We start from the raw sequence: 15,951 nt of genomic DNA on the forward strand, positions 1-15,951 counted from the left end.
TAATGTGGTGAACATGGTAGTATCAAACCTAGTGAATGTCCTTTTTAAAGCCCAGAGGGTTCGAAACTACTTAACTGCGACCTCCAGGCAATGGGCCGTCGTCTTAAGATCATTGCTCACTGTCACCCCTAGGTCCTTATGAGACCGGACTACGGGTAATGACACATCCCCTATGTTGTACGTATTAACCTTTGAATCCCCCAAGTGCATGTAGACACACTTTTCCGAGTTGATAGGCATTAGCCACTCTTTAGACCAGTTTATCATATTATTTAAGTCCGCCTGAAGAGTAAATGCGTCTTTGTCTCCAGTTATAACTCGCCAAATTTTTACATCGTCATCGTATAATAACATTGGAGACTGTACTATACTTGTAAGATCATTAACGTACATTATAAAAAGTAAAGGACCTAGGACGGAACCTTGGGGTACTCCACTAAGTACTGGTCTCCAGATGGAGCACTTGGAATTTATTCTTACTTTTTGCCTACGACCTACTAGGAAATCCTTAATCCATTTTAAACGAGGTCTGGCAATACCAAGGTTTGCCAACTTCAGTAGCAGTCTATTAGTTGGCACCTTGTCAAAAGCCTTACTGAAGTCTATGTAGACAACATCCACTGAGTTTCCATTGTCTAGCGCATTAATCCAGAGCTCCCTAGCTATAAGGAGGTTCGTTGTACAGGATATACCCTTTCTAAAACCATGTTGTGCCATGTTCAGCAAGTTATTGGTTTCCATAAATGCTGTTATGGTCCGTTTGACTATCCTTTCCAGTATTTTAATTACAACACTGGTGAGGCTTACGGGTCTGTAATTTGATGGAACTTGTCGTAGACCAGTTTTATGTATGGGAGTGACGATTGCGTCTTTCCAGTCCATAGGTAACACACCTTGGTCAAGTGACATTTTGAATATCACAGTCAGTGGGGCTGCGATATATTGGGCAATATGTCTCAAGATTTTAGGGTGTAGTTCGTCTGGTTCTGTTGACTTCTCCATGTTTAGGGTTCTAAGAGACTTAAGCACATCGTTTTGGTCGAAGTCCGTGGTGAGCAGCTGGTTCGTTGACTCTGTAATTGGGTCTGGTTCTTCCTCTAGAGGAGGTTCCTGAGTGAAAACTGCCCAAAAATAGTCAGCCATAACCTCATCTTTTTCCTGATCTTCCTCTATCATTTCAGCTTCACTTCCTACTTTAATTAGGTTGGGAATCCAGTGATGAATCCTTGTTCTGTAGTTTATGTACGAGAATATCCTCTTGGGCTGCTTGAGTGCAGATTCTGCCAGCTGCATTTTCTTTGCGCTTCCCGAATTTTAGTTATACACTCGTTTCTTATCGATCTGTAGTGTTCCATCGTACCTGCTGTGCCAAGGCGGATGGCAACATCCCAGCATTTCTTTTTTTGTCTTAGTAAGCGTCAAATATCCCGCCCTCACCAGGGATGTCCGTGCTTCTTTTTCTTTGGGACAGTCCAGGGTATATATGGTTGAGTTACCCGATTGTATAACTGCCTGAATAGAGTCCATGCCTCTTGTACTGATGATTTTGAGTCAATTTCCCAGTTCTCAGCCGATGCTGCGGAGTTAATTGCCTGCATATCTGCCTTCCATATGTTAGGACGGGCCGGTGCAATTGTTTGAGAAGCAATTTCAGTCATGAATTTGAATAAGATGACTGCATGGTCACTTCTCCCAAGTGGTGGGAGAAAAGCCGTTTGACCAACGTCATCACCGTGTGTGAAGACTAAATCTAAAAGAGAGGAAGAGTTTCTTAAGTCGTATCTTGTGGGATCTCTAATGTGTTGGAATAATGCTAGTCCAATCGAGGTCTCTAACAGTTTGGAGTCGAACGACGATATAGATGACTCTACTTCTAAGTTAACCCAGTTTATATATGGTACATTAAAGTCGCCTACTACAAGGCTTTTACCGTTGTTACACCAGGACTTAAGTTTACTGAGGAGAAAATCATCTGCTACACATTCTGGACTGCGATAAACTACAACTACTTCAATATCTTGCTTTTGGCATTTCAACTTACATCTCACCAGTTCACATGTCCCTGAAACATGTGCTACTGTCTCAGCTAATCTTATGGTTAGGGTACTTTTCGTGTACACAATAACCCCGCCTCCCCTTCGGTTTAATCTATCAGCCGTACTGGTTATGAAACCGGTCAATTGGATTTCACTATCTAATACTTCTGACGTTAACCAAGTTTCCGAGACAGCGATAACGTCCGGTTTTTCTTTATCCACCACTGACTTCAGCTCCGCCATTTCATTTAGTAGGGTGCGAGCATTTGTGTAGCACACTTTCAAGTCTGTGGAGAGCTTTCCCTTGCCACCCAGAGTGGCTTGGGGATCGTTTTGCTTCGAACTTTTACAATCTGAAAACCCTTAAGAACGAGGTTTCTTTCACCGTTTCGGCGATGCTCGTTTATTTCCGCTTCTGCAGCTCTTCTCTTAATACGATCAGCTAGGCTGAGGTCCTCACGGACATATATTCCGGATCCAATCAGTTTACGTGAATTACTTAGAACCAGGTTCCTTTCTTCCACCGTGTTGAATGTAACTTATAAATGGTTCAAATGGTTGTGGACGGAATAGAAGAAGCTTTTGCTTAACAGGCTTCCGTGTCTAGTAACAGGGGGTCACCAAATCCTCCAGGCAGGAACCTAGGTATGTTAACAATAAAAGAGGAAAAGAAATTGGTAAATCATGGTGTGATACTATCCTTGGTCCTCAAGAATAGGTCAAGTTGCCACTTGAAGGACTCCTGAGAAGTCGCTTGGACTAGCTCGGCCGGCAGCGAATTCCAGCTTTTGACAAATCTTAAGGAGTAGAAGCTGTGTCTACATTCCGTCTTGCTATGTTGTGTTCCCAGTTTCTGGGTGTTACCCCTTAGGTTATTATTCGAACTAAGCTTAAGTAGGTGTTTAAGAGGATGTTCAGAAGTGTTAAGAATATTATAAGCCATCAGAAGGTCACCTCTAAGACGTCTATACTCTAATGGGTAAAGGTCTAGTGAATGGAGGCGTTCTTCGTAAGGCTTAGATTTGAGTCCTCGAACTGATTTCGTGGCTCGCCGTTGGATACGCTCCAAAGTGACCTTGTCCTTTTGGAGTGAGGGGGGAGTACTATGTTTCCGTACTCTAAATGAGGACGGATAAAACTATTGAAGATTGTATGGAAAGTTCTTCCGCTAAACTGGCAAAAAATGCGCTTCAACGTTACCAGTGCAAAGTTTGTTCGGAAGGCATTTTTGTCACAGTTAGCGTAAGACTTTAAATCATGGGGCACCAGGACTCCTAAATCTTTTTCGACTTGGGATACTACTAGAGAGGAGTTTCCTAAGTTGTAACTGTAGTTTGCGACATGTCGCCGATGGACCACTTTACACTTTGAAGTGTTAAAGGTAAGTCCGTTATCGTCTGCCTAACTTTGAAGTCGGGTCAGATCCTCCTGAAGTGCCTGTGTATCGTCTTGGTTGCGTATCTCTCTCCAAAGTTTCACGTCGTCGGCAAAAAGTAATAAGTCTGACGTCACCTGTTGAGGAAGATCATTTATGTAGATCAAGAAGAGAAGAGGCTCTAGTAGTAGTAATAGTAGTATCGTCTTCTTCTGACATGTGAAAAATTATTTCTAACTGTAATTGAATTTTTCACACTTCCACTGTCATCAGCTCACTTTTTGTTATATCAGTTTATTCTTTCAATTTGGAAATGCCGGGTGGCCTGTGTCAGTCCTGGCAATGATGGTCTCTCAGCTTGAAGCAACTTTCTTTGAAATCTTTGACAGATGGAGCCTCAATAACGCGTTGGGGTTATGAATTCGATTCGTTGACTCAACGAGAATCTCATTGGTCAGTTGACAAGTAATGTGTTCTAAGCTTGTGGACATTTTAGAGTGTCTTCGTAAATTCTCTGTTTTGGAATACAAGAAAAGTGAGTACATATAAGATGCAAATTTACCTTTGAGCGATTTAAAAACTGTGATCAAGTCGCCTTTAGTTCTTCTGAATGACGATGACAATGAGTTGAGTTTATGCAGTCGAGCATCATAAAGAGCTAAGCTGTTCCGGTAATCAATTTGGCTGTGGCTCTTTGATACTGTTCCAACAATTGACTGTCTCATTTTAGGCAGTGGCTAGCTGCTTGTCTACAGCACTCCAGTCTAGGTCGAACGGACATTGTATACAAAGTCAAAAAGGTCTCAGTTTCGACATGACTAAAGATTCTACGTATTGAACATAGGGTCCTAAGATATTTGTCAGATATTGTACAGCAGTGTGAAGTAGTTTTTAAGTTCTGGCCAACAATGGCTCTTTAGACATTGTGCATCCTGATGAAAAGGTGGCTCGATGTTATTCACCGGTTATGTATTAGTACATTGATGACCAATATATATCACAATACATTCGGAAGTACTTATCGGCAACTACCAATTTTATTCAGGTAATTTTGAAGCTATAAGGTATCACCTTTCCTCGTAATCGCTCTATATATATTGATATCTTCAATATCTAGCAAGACTGTGCAGTGTGACGTCGAGTCACGGTTGACTATGATCACCACTAAAAGAAGGTTGCGTACCAGATATCAGAAGGCGATTGAAGATTGTTGCGAGATATATTTGTTGGCGATCTCGTGGTACCGAAAGAATATCGAGATCGTGCCTAAAGAGTACGAGCGGGATAGCTCAGCAAACGTAAGCGCGTGCAAAGTCACAATCAACGGAAGGAAGAATGTCTTTAGTACAGTCAAAGAAGCAAGTACAGTAAGACAATCGCTGGCACGATCGGTTGTAATAATAATTGTTCCCATTAAACCAATCGCGTTTTATTGATAAAATAGGTCACTACAACTGATAAGCAACCGAGGAACAACCGTGGTCCCAATATCGAACCCTGAGGCACCCTAATAACAACAGGTCCCCACTTGAACAACTCCGAGTACTCCCATACGTTTTGTTGCAGCTCCAAATAAATCCATAAAATCCTCCAGGAGCGAAATATCAGAAGGCATTTAATGGACCAAGTCGAGATATATTTGCTGGCGATCTCGTGGTATCGGAAGAATACCGAGATCGTGCCAGGATACAAGCTCGGTTACAGAGCGCAACCGGATTCGCGCGAGTTCACAATCAAAGTGTGAAAATAATAGATGTATTTTAGCACAGTTAAACAAAAGCAAGTTAAAACAAGCACTGGTAAAGTTGGGTATAATAATTATTGTTTTCAATAAACCAATCGTTTTCTCGTGATAAAATGAGTCACTACTGGAGCCACTCGCTAGAAAGGGTTTACACTTTCGACAAAAAGCGGCTTGAATCGTAAAACTGATCGGCTGAAGAGCGATTGTAAGGCGGAAGAATTGGTGGAGCAGGAAAGCGATCGTTGATCGTCGAGTTGCCAACGAAGTTCTTTTTCGGAGAACGGTACCAGGGGCGGTGTGCTGTATTTGTTGCTTGAGTTGGCATACTACACCAGAGTGGTTTGTATCCAGAAACTGAAGATTGCGTTCGTAGTGATGCGGACCAGAAACGCTGCAGACGTAGGACGGAACCACGTTAGGCCGAGGAACCAGGAGCGACCATAACGAAAAAGTTCGAGATCAAGCGTGTGCCAAGCATTCGAAACCAAAATATCGACTGGGTGCGTTGACAAGAGCGTGGGTGGCCAGTCCAGCTTTCGCCAAAGTTGACTGAAGTCGACGGTACCAAACGGAGGTGGTCGGAGGCGTGGGCTCAGGATACAGAAAAAAATCAAAAAAGAGAAGAGTGTAGCATGCATGTAGTATAGGAATAGTCCTACACCGTATCGGTTGTTAACTGTGCGGCTAGTCGCGGAAGCGTACAGACAACCGTACTCGGCGACTGGAACGTGAGACGGTAGTCTCGTTCGTATCGCGTGAGCCTGCAATCTCATCCGAAGTCAAGGGCGGCGTGGTCTGCTGATCTGGACGTGAGACTGTCGTTTCGTCCGTAGATGATGCAGATGACGCGCGCTGTTGACTGGGACGTGAGAATGAGGTCTCAGGTGTATCTAGCATGGGATCTGAAGAAGATTTAAGGATCCCGCTAGTAGGTTGTATAGGTCTAGCCTTGAATCTCAAGTTATCAGATAGGGCACTGTCATCGACGTGTGCCGGTTTGAGACGATCAATGCTGGCGATTTCAACGCGGCCATGTCGATCAACCTCCAAGGTCTTTTCGTGGGAAGCGATCACGTGAAAAAGGACTTCGTAAGGCTGTTGCAAAGGTTTGCGTACCGAATCTACTCGTATGAAAACATGTGAACAGGCAGATCACTCTCGAGGGAGGGCAACCTGTCGATGTTGTATTCGAGTTGACACCGGAGGCAGAGTTCGCATAAATGCAGACAGTCGTTGGACGTAGTCTGATTTGCCGAAATCAGGTCTGCTCCGTGGTGTGAAGAATTCTCCGGACAGACGCAATGTCGTGCCGTATACAAGTTCAGCGACGGAAAATTGGATATCTGCCTTCAAGCTCATTCGAATACCTAAGAGGACGAGCGGTAAGGTTTCGTACCAATTGTCGTTTTCGCGTGCTTGAAGAGCACTTTTAAGTTGGCGTGGAAACCTTTCAACTAAACTGTTAGAAGCTGGATGGTAGGCGGTAGAGCGTATGCGTTCCGTACCCAGTTGCCGGATCAGCGAAGAGAATAGTTAATAGGTGAAATTTTCTCAAATAAAGCGTGGAATTTACCATCACGCGAATAAAAAGTGCCAAGGAGTCGGTACACGTACATGGGAGTCTATTATATTAATGCTATTCTTACCTATATCCATCATGTCGAGTATATCATATATTGAAAGGTAATATGAAAATATACGACAGACGTGGATAGATAAATAATAGACTCGCCAAATTGACTTCTTTGGGGGATTGGATCAGAGGTTGCGGCGTGTTCCGGAATTCGGATCACTAGTTGTAGCGTGGTGTCGAGTCGCGGTTGACTATGAACACCGCCACAGAGAAACACGCGCTAAATAAATCCATAAAATCCCCCGGAAGCGAAATATCAGAAGGCATTTAATGGACCAAGTCGAGATATATTTGCTGGCGATCTCGTGGTATCGAAAGAATACCGAGATCGTGCTAGGATACAAGCTTGGTTACAGAGCGTAACTGGATTCGCGCGAGTTCACAATCAAAGTGTGAGAATAATGGATGCCTTTTAGCACAGTTGAAAATAAGCACGTTAAAACAAGCACGGGTACAGTTGGTTATAATAATGATTGTTTTGATTAAACCAGTCGTGTCCTCGTGATAAAACTGAGTCACTACACTCTACTATGATATTAGTACTGCTCTAATAATGAACATAATGCTAAAATTGTAGATTTGTCATGATTTAACTGCCTAATCTATAAGATCTTACGTGAAAGTCACAGCATTGTCTATCCTGATTCATCGAATTGTAACAACCATCAATATGTGGTAAAGAATACATTTAGGCTGGAGATATAACAATATATTCTATATGGATAAAATTATTCTACATAACTATGACCACGCCTGCAAGGCCGAGCCATGCCATCCGATGAATTCGATCTCGAATTAAGCGAATTCATTCTTTCCACCTTCTCCATCATCGGCTTTTTCCACGCGTTAAATGTTGAATATCAATTTCCCCAACTGTCTCGTGTTCAGATTTGAGGGGTGTGTGTTTATAGCCCAATGTCACTACACTCACACCAACATAACGTTTACAAATCAATATGAAAGAGATGACCAACTCAATTCTTTAGATCTTATTATAAGAAGAAGAAATGATGAGATTATACTTAGCAAAGAAGCACGGATAAGACGGTATTTGAACTATAACAGATTTCAACCTATCACTTACAAACGGTGTCTTTTCAAAACCCCTTCAGTAGGACTGGGATGCTATACTCAAATGACAAAACAAATGAAAAATTGTCTGTTCTGGTAAAGCAACTCATAAAAATTGGATACTCAATGACATTTATCACAAAATTGTGCTAATTACATTAATCCAAGTAGACGAACGTAGACAATGATTGGTTGTCTTTTGAAATAGACTGTTAGATAGTCCGATATATATATGAAAAGTCTTTAAAAACAAATTGTCAGTGAGTAGAAATGTTTCCACATATCAGTAGTACACTATTTAAGATGTTTCATAAGGCATAATTTGATGATGATCAATGTAGCTCCTGGTTTCACTTTTCATGTAACTGCAAAAAGGCAAGTTCCAATAAATAAATACAGTGTTGATTTTAGAAGTCAAATATATTCAAGTTGTTATAAAGTGAAATTCTGTCGATTGCTGGTTATACGTGTTTCACTTTTCTACCATAAAACTACTTTAATAAAAGCCTGTATAGTCACAAGGGTGGAAGTGCAAGGACCGGTAAAGTGAGAGCAGCATTCCTACAACTGAAGAACATATGGAACTCAAAACAACTGTCAACAAATTTCAAAGTCACAATCTTTAATACGAACGTCGAGACAGCTCTGTTGTACGAAGCTGAAGATTGTAAAAGTATTTATAAACATTTGTCTACGAAGATACTCAATGTTCATTGACAGGATACGAACAGCAACAACCTACTATGGGAGAGAATAAACCAACTTCCGGCTAAAGAGTAAATTAGGAAAAGACGTTGGAAGTGGATGGGACACACATTGAGGAAATCGTCAAAGTGCATCATGAAGCAAGCAATTACCTGGAATCATGAAGGTAAACAGTAAACAAGAAAACCAAAGAAGATACTGCATCGGGAATTGGAAGCAAAGGTAAAAAGGTTGAATAGAAACTGGAAAGAGATGGAAAGGGTTACTCAGCACTGAGCTCGATGGAGTAGGCTGGTAGACGAGGGGTAACAGGCGTAAGTAAGCAAGGAAATAGTAAAACCTCTGATCTCTGGCTTTGTTTAGGAGTGGTCGTGTTTTTCCTTTTTTGTAACAATGTATGATATAAACAACTTATTTAATTGATTATATAATTGCTTAATCTGACCGCATTTGTCTCCCACTAATATATGTAAATGAGTTTTTTATTCTTCAGTCCACAATGTTGTTCGTCAACAGGTTTGTTTTTCATGGGTTGAAACGGACCACGACATCTATTCGACAGATCACAGTAGCAATGAACTTGTTGTGTCTTTTTTGCGCAAAATCCCCGTCACTATTTTGTTGTGACTTTAAGCCTGGCTAATTATTATGTGGTTTATTCGCCAATCGGTATATGACTTATAAAATCTTAGCATTTTGTCAAACCAATGACGCTCAACGTATATGAACAACCTAACGTCCTTATTGGTCCTTCATTCCTAGCCCTGTCAGTTACGTCCAGAACACCAATACCAGCTTCCACCTTGTGAATCATTTATTTCAAGCATATCTGGTTTATATACAAGCCAAAGAGACCATATCACACCATAAAACAGGAAATAACATTTGTACAAGATCAAACCGAAACCTGGCTGTAGTCGTGAGAGACTGTAATCAACTAACTGTATGTATTTTAAGAGTAGTTAATCGTACCATATTAGTCTGAAGATCCAAGTAAAGCGTAAAATAAGTGGAGTATAGGTATACATTGTCTAGTTGCTAAACAGTTATATAATAAGAATATACGTATAATGCTTGTCCATAAACAGATCCCAGAAATTACTCATCGCTTGATCTTCGCCAGGATCTATGACTACCCAGCCGTTAGAAGTACCGACTTCGACAAACGACAAGTCGCAATTGAGAATTAAAACCATGACCAAACAAAATGATGATCATACATGGCGCGACCTTTTATACGCCGGAATAAAGCTTGGAAAACAAGCTATATATGGATTTATGATAAAACAATGCATATAATGACGGTGGATCGAATTAAACCCCAAAATATTACTTCACCTACCTAGAAAAGGTTAGAGTTCATCTATCTGAAGTATGCTAATAACTTCATGGAAGCCTTCTAACTATATTCAGTAACTCAGTCCCATGAATACCACCAGGGATCTCGTGAAACAGCACACTGGACGCTGTCATTATGAATATGGCTCAAAAGACACTATATGGGTCCAGCAGACGTTCATTGGTACTACTTGTTCGACGTATCAGACTAATTTCTATTCTCAACATAAAACACGTTTAGAAATGCCACAATGATAATTCACCAGATCTGTTTAACCAAAAAATGGACATAGATTAAGATAGGCATCGAGAAAACCGAAAGGTGATTAAGAATTTAACACCAAAATGATATATCCAAAACTTCTTAAATGATTGGGAATCGGACAACAATGAATATTCCATTCGCATTACTTGCGAAAAAACTGTTTCACAGGTTGGTCGTCTAAGTATAAAAGGCTCGAGAGTAGATTAAGTTTACTGATAAGAACAGTCAAAATACTAGAAGCAGTAAGGAACTTGGCTTTGGAAGTCCCAAATTAATATGATCCAACAGGATCCAGGAGCGTAAAGAAGCGCGAAGGAATAACTCTTGAAGCAAGTTTTAATCTGTCTGTAACCTAGCGTCGATTAACAAAAGGCTGGAAGAACGTATAGTAAGTCCTGTCCTTAAGACAAGTACGGAACATAATCCAGAAAAATATCATCCTGTAAGCCTAGCAAGAGTTTTTGTCAAAACTTTAGAAACAATTATTCGGAAGGAGTTTTTTAAGTACCTGTAGTGTTTATATGAACTAATATTTTAATCATATTTGATGACTGCCTGATTTAAAATTTAAGATACAATACGTTTGTTCGTGTTCACCCAGTAGTTCCTGGGTAAATTGCATTAGTTCTGGAATTTTCAGTTTGTGCAATAATTTAAATACTCCTAATTATCACAGTACGTCGATGAAAACCGGATTCTTTCGGAAAAGCAGCATCGCTTTAGAACAGGTTATTCGTGTCTCAATAACTTATAAGTAGCTCGTAAAGATTGGTGCCCTTGTAGTGATTCACTATTATCACGAGAACACGACTGGTTTAATCAAAACAATCATTATTATAACCAACTGTACCCGTGCTTGTTTTAACGTGCTTATTTTCAACTGTGCTAAAAGGCATCCATTATTCTCACACTTTGATTGTGAACTCGCGCGAATCCAGTTACGCTCTGTAACCAAGCTTGTATCCTAGCACGATCTCGGTATTCTTTCGATACCACGAGATCGCCAGCAAATATATCTCGACTTGGTCCATTAAATGCCTTCTGATATTTCGCTTCCGGGGGATTTTATGGATTTATTTAGCGCGTGTTTCTCTGTGGCGGTGTTCATAGTCAACCGCGACTCGACACCACGCTACAACTAGTGATCCGAATTCCGGAACACGCCGCAACCTCTGATCCAATCCCCCAAAGAAGTCAATTTGGCGAGTCTATTATTTATCTATCCACGTCTGTCGTATATTTCCGTATTATTTTTTATTATATAATATACTCGAAATGACGGATAGCGACAAGACTATTATTAATGTCATAGGCTCAGACGTACAGGCCATTCACTTTGGACCTGTATCATTCATTCCCCACGACCGAGAGGTTTGGTTTGCTGCATTAGTCTCAGTTTGAGACGCGTCGCAATACGAGCCAAAGGCAAAAGTACGCCTTCGCTCTCGAATCACTACCCGGGGACCATTTAGTAGCTGTACGTGAGCTTGTCCTCAATTCCAACGTGCCTAATGTTTACGATAGACTCAAAGAGGCGATTCTCCGACACTTCCTCCCATTGAGGGAGGAACGATTGGGGACATTGTTAGCACATCACCCCCTGGGTGATGCTAAACCAAGCCACCACCTCACGCGCCTGCAATCTCTTGCAGGACCAACAGCATCTGACTCGGAAATAGTTAAGGAATTGTGGCTCGAGTCATTACTAGCTCACATCCAACCTTCTGTGAAAGCCCTGCTCGAGGACGCACCGCTTAACCAGGTAGCCTTCATAGCCGACAAAATTTTAGCGAGGAATAGTACTAAAGACAGCTATATAGTTGCTTCAACGGCACGTCCTAAAGTAGACATGGACGCCAATCACTCCTCAGCTCATGGCGACAGGGACATGTGTATTCACACACGTCTTAGTTTTCGAGACCGTTGTAACGTACCTCAACCCTAAGTCCCACGAGCTCGCTCAAGTTCTCTCAAACCCGTCACCACTCGCCCAAAAAGGGTATCTTCCAAGCCACGCCGAAAGGCGGCTTCCGAAGCGAGTGAAAGTTGGTGGTAACTCCATAGGACCTTCGGGTCTGGCGCCCGCCGTTGTCGAGCTCCATGCTCATACAAGACGGGAAACGCCAACGCCGACGATTAAAAGCGGCCGTACTCGCTGACTTTTCTCCACAGGTTGGTCGCTTATCCTATGTGCACGATTACCGCACAAACGCCAGGTTCCTAGTAGACACTGAGGCCCAAGTTTCTGTCGTACCACGAGGTAGCAGCAAGTCACATGCCACAGTGCCTCGACTACGCGCTGCAAATGGCCCAGTCATTCCTACCTACGGTACACGACAACTCGCGGTTAACCTGGGCAACCGACGACGGTATATGTGGACGCTCATCATTGCTGATGTTCCCACAGCCATACTAGGTATCGATTTCCTACAGCACTATGAATTGCTTGTTGATTCACGTAAGCTGCAGCTAGTCGATGCTTCTTCGAACAGTAAATTCATGGGCTGCAAAGCCCACATGAACGCGTACCGAATCCTTGGCACATTTTACTCGCGTGACGATAAATTCCACGCTTTATTCGAGAAATTCCCCGTACTCACTAAACCACTCGAGGAGCTTCCATCGGTGACCAATCGTGTGGTACAACACATAGTCACCCGTCATTCACGGCACGACTTCGCCGACTGGCACCGGAAAAATTAGCTTTCGTTGAACGTGAGTTTGACAATTTACTAGCTACTGGTATTATTCTTCCTTCTCACAGTCCATGGGCCTCTCCTCTTCACATGGTGCGCAGAAAAGATGGGGTTAGCTGGAGACCATGCAATGACTACCGAGCTCTAAACGTAGATACGCGCATTGATAGCTACCCTATCCCCCACATACACGACATCACGGCATCGCTCAAGGGCACGACTATCTTTTCTAAGATCGATCTGGTACGAGCATATCATGAGATCCCAGTCGCTCTTGAAGATATCGAAAAAACTGCTATCACGACTCCTTTCGGTTTGTTTGAGTTCCTACGAATGCCTTTTGGATTACGGAATGCTGCTCGAACTCTTCAAAGGTTTATCGATAGCATTGTACGAGACCTAGATTTTGTTCACGTCTATATTGATGACCTGCTAATAGCATCATCAAACGTAGATGAACATTATCAACATCTTACGCTATTATTCCAACGCCTTTCGGATAATGGAATAGTAGTTAACCTGGACAAGTGCGAGTTGGGTAAACGAGAAATAATATTTCTGGGTCATGTTATCAAGCAAGAGGGTATTCTACCTTGCGTGGACAAAGTGCAAGCAATAAAGGAGTACAACGTGCCATCCTCACTCAAGGAACTGAAGGCTTTTCTCGGTTTGGTTAACTTCTACCGTCGTTTCATCCCACACGCAGCAGAACGGTTACGACCACTAACGGACTTACTTCGCGGCAACCCACGCAGATCAGAAATGAACGATTCTGCACGTACTGCATTCACTGAAATCAAAACGGCTCTTGCGCAAGCCACTCTTCTCGCCCATCCCGATCCATCAGCCACGCTTAGTATAGCGGTTGATGCATCCGATGTTGCTATAGGAGCAGTCATGCAACAAAATGTATCCGGTAGTTGGCAACCCCTCGAGTTTTTCTCACGACGCCTTACTCCCAAGGAGACGAGATATAGCGCTTTTGGTCGCGAGCTGCTAGCAGCCTACTGCGCCATCAAACATTTCCGGCACGCAGTGGAAGGACGTCAATTCATCTTATTCACCGACCATAAGCCCTTAACGTATGCTTTGCATACCAAGTCTGACCGCTACTCATTATGAGAGTGCAGACATTTGGACTATATCTCCCAGTTCACGACAGACCTTCGTCACATCAAAGGGAAGTCGAACTGTGTTGCCGATGCTCTATCACGAATCCAGACGAATGCAGTTACTCTGCCGGTGCTCGATCTTCCCGCTATGTTCGCCGCCCAAGCAAACGATCTCAGCTGTACAAAAGCACCACACTCTACATCCCTTCTGTATCAGGAAGCATCTTTAGCCACGACTTCTGGCACCATCCTATGCTAAACTTCTACCGGTCTTCCTCGACCTATCTTACCCTCTGCTTATCGCCGTCTCGTATTCGATGCTTACTTACTTACTTACTTACTTACTTACTTACTTACTTACTTACGCCTGTTACTCCTCGTGAAGGAGCATAGGCCGCCCACCAGCATTCTCCATCCAACCCTGTCCTGGGCAATCCTTTCTAGCTCCGTCCAGTTGTAATTCATCCTTTTCATATCTGCTTCTATTATCCGACGCAATGTGTTCTTTGGCCTTCCTCTTTTTCGCTTCCCTTCAGGATTCCAAGTTAGGGCTTGCCTCGTGATGCAGTTTGACGATTTGCGTAATGTATGTCCTATCCATTTCCATCGTCTTTTCCTAATTTCTTCTTCAGTTGGAAGTTGGTTTGTTCTCTCCCACAGAAGGCTATTGCTGATGGTATCCGGCCAATGGATGTTGAGTATCTTGCGTCGACAGCTATTTATAAATGCTTGTACTTTCTTGATTGTGGTTGTTGTAGTTCTCCAAGTTTCAGCTCCATACAGTAGAACTGCCTTGACGTTCGTATTGAAGATTCTCACTTTGATATTGGTTGAAAGTTGTTTTGAGTTCCATATGTTCTTCAATTGTAGGAATGCGACCCTTGCTTTGCCGATCCTCGCCTTTACGTCTGCATCGGATCCTCCTTGTTCATCGATGATGCTTCCCAGGTATGTGAAGGACTCTACATCTTCCAGAGTTTCGCCATCAAGTGTGATTGGATTGCTGTTCTCCGCTTTGAATTTGAGGACCTTGGTTTTCCCTTTGTGTATGCTGAGGCCTACTGATGCAGAGATTGCTGCTACACTGGCTGTCTTTGTCTGCATCTGTTCGTGTGTACGTGATAGGAGGGCTAGGTCATCTGCGAAGTCCAAATCGTCTAATTGATTCTGAGTTGTCCATTGTATTCCGTGTTTTCCTTCAGATGTTGAGGTCTTCATAATCCAGTCGACCACCAGAAGAAAGAGGAAGGGAGAGAGTAAACAGCCTTGTCTGACTCCAGTCCTTACTTGGAATGCATCTGTCAGCTGTCCTCCATGCACTACTTTTCACTGTAGTCCGTCGTATGAGTTCCGGATAATATTGACAATCTTCTCAGGAACTCCGTAGTGTCGAAGAAGTTTCCATAACGTCCTCCTATCTACACTGTCGAATGCCTTTTCATAATCAATGAAGTTGATGTATAGTGACGAGTTCCACTCAACTGATTGTTCGACGATGATCCGTAGTGTTGCAATTTGGTCTGTGCACGACCGATCCTTACGGAATCCAGCTTGTTGATCTCGAAGTTGGGCGTCTACTGCATCCTTCATCCGGTTCAGCAACAATCTGTTGAAGACTTTCCCTGGTATTGACAGTAGTGTAATGCCTCTGTAGTTTTCACATTTGCTCAGATCTCCTTTCTTTGGAATCTTGACGAGGTGTCCTTCTTTCCAGTCCATCGGCACTTGTTCCTCCTCCCAAATCTTTTGGAATAGAAGATAAAGCATGCTTGTGGTTGCTTCGATGTCTGATTTCAGTGCTTCAGCTGGTATGTTGTCGGGTCCTGCTGCTTTCCCGTTCTTGATTTGTCTGACGGCCATTCTAATTTCTTCCGTAGTTGGTGGATTGACATCTATAGGAAGATCTATGTGTGCTGCTTCGATGTCCGGCGGATTCATTGGAGCCGGCCTATTCAGGAGTTCCTCGAAGTATTCTA

Source organism: Schistosoma haematobium, chromosome 3 (assembly GCF_000699445.3).
Source record: "Schistosoma haematobium chromosome 3, whole genome shotgun sequence".
In the NCBI taxonomy this organism is placed as follows: Eukaryota; Metazoa; Platyhelminthes; class Trematoda; order Strigeidida; family Schistosomatidae; genus Schistosoma; species Schistosoma haematobium.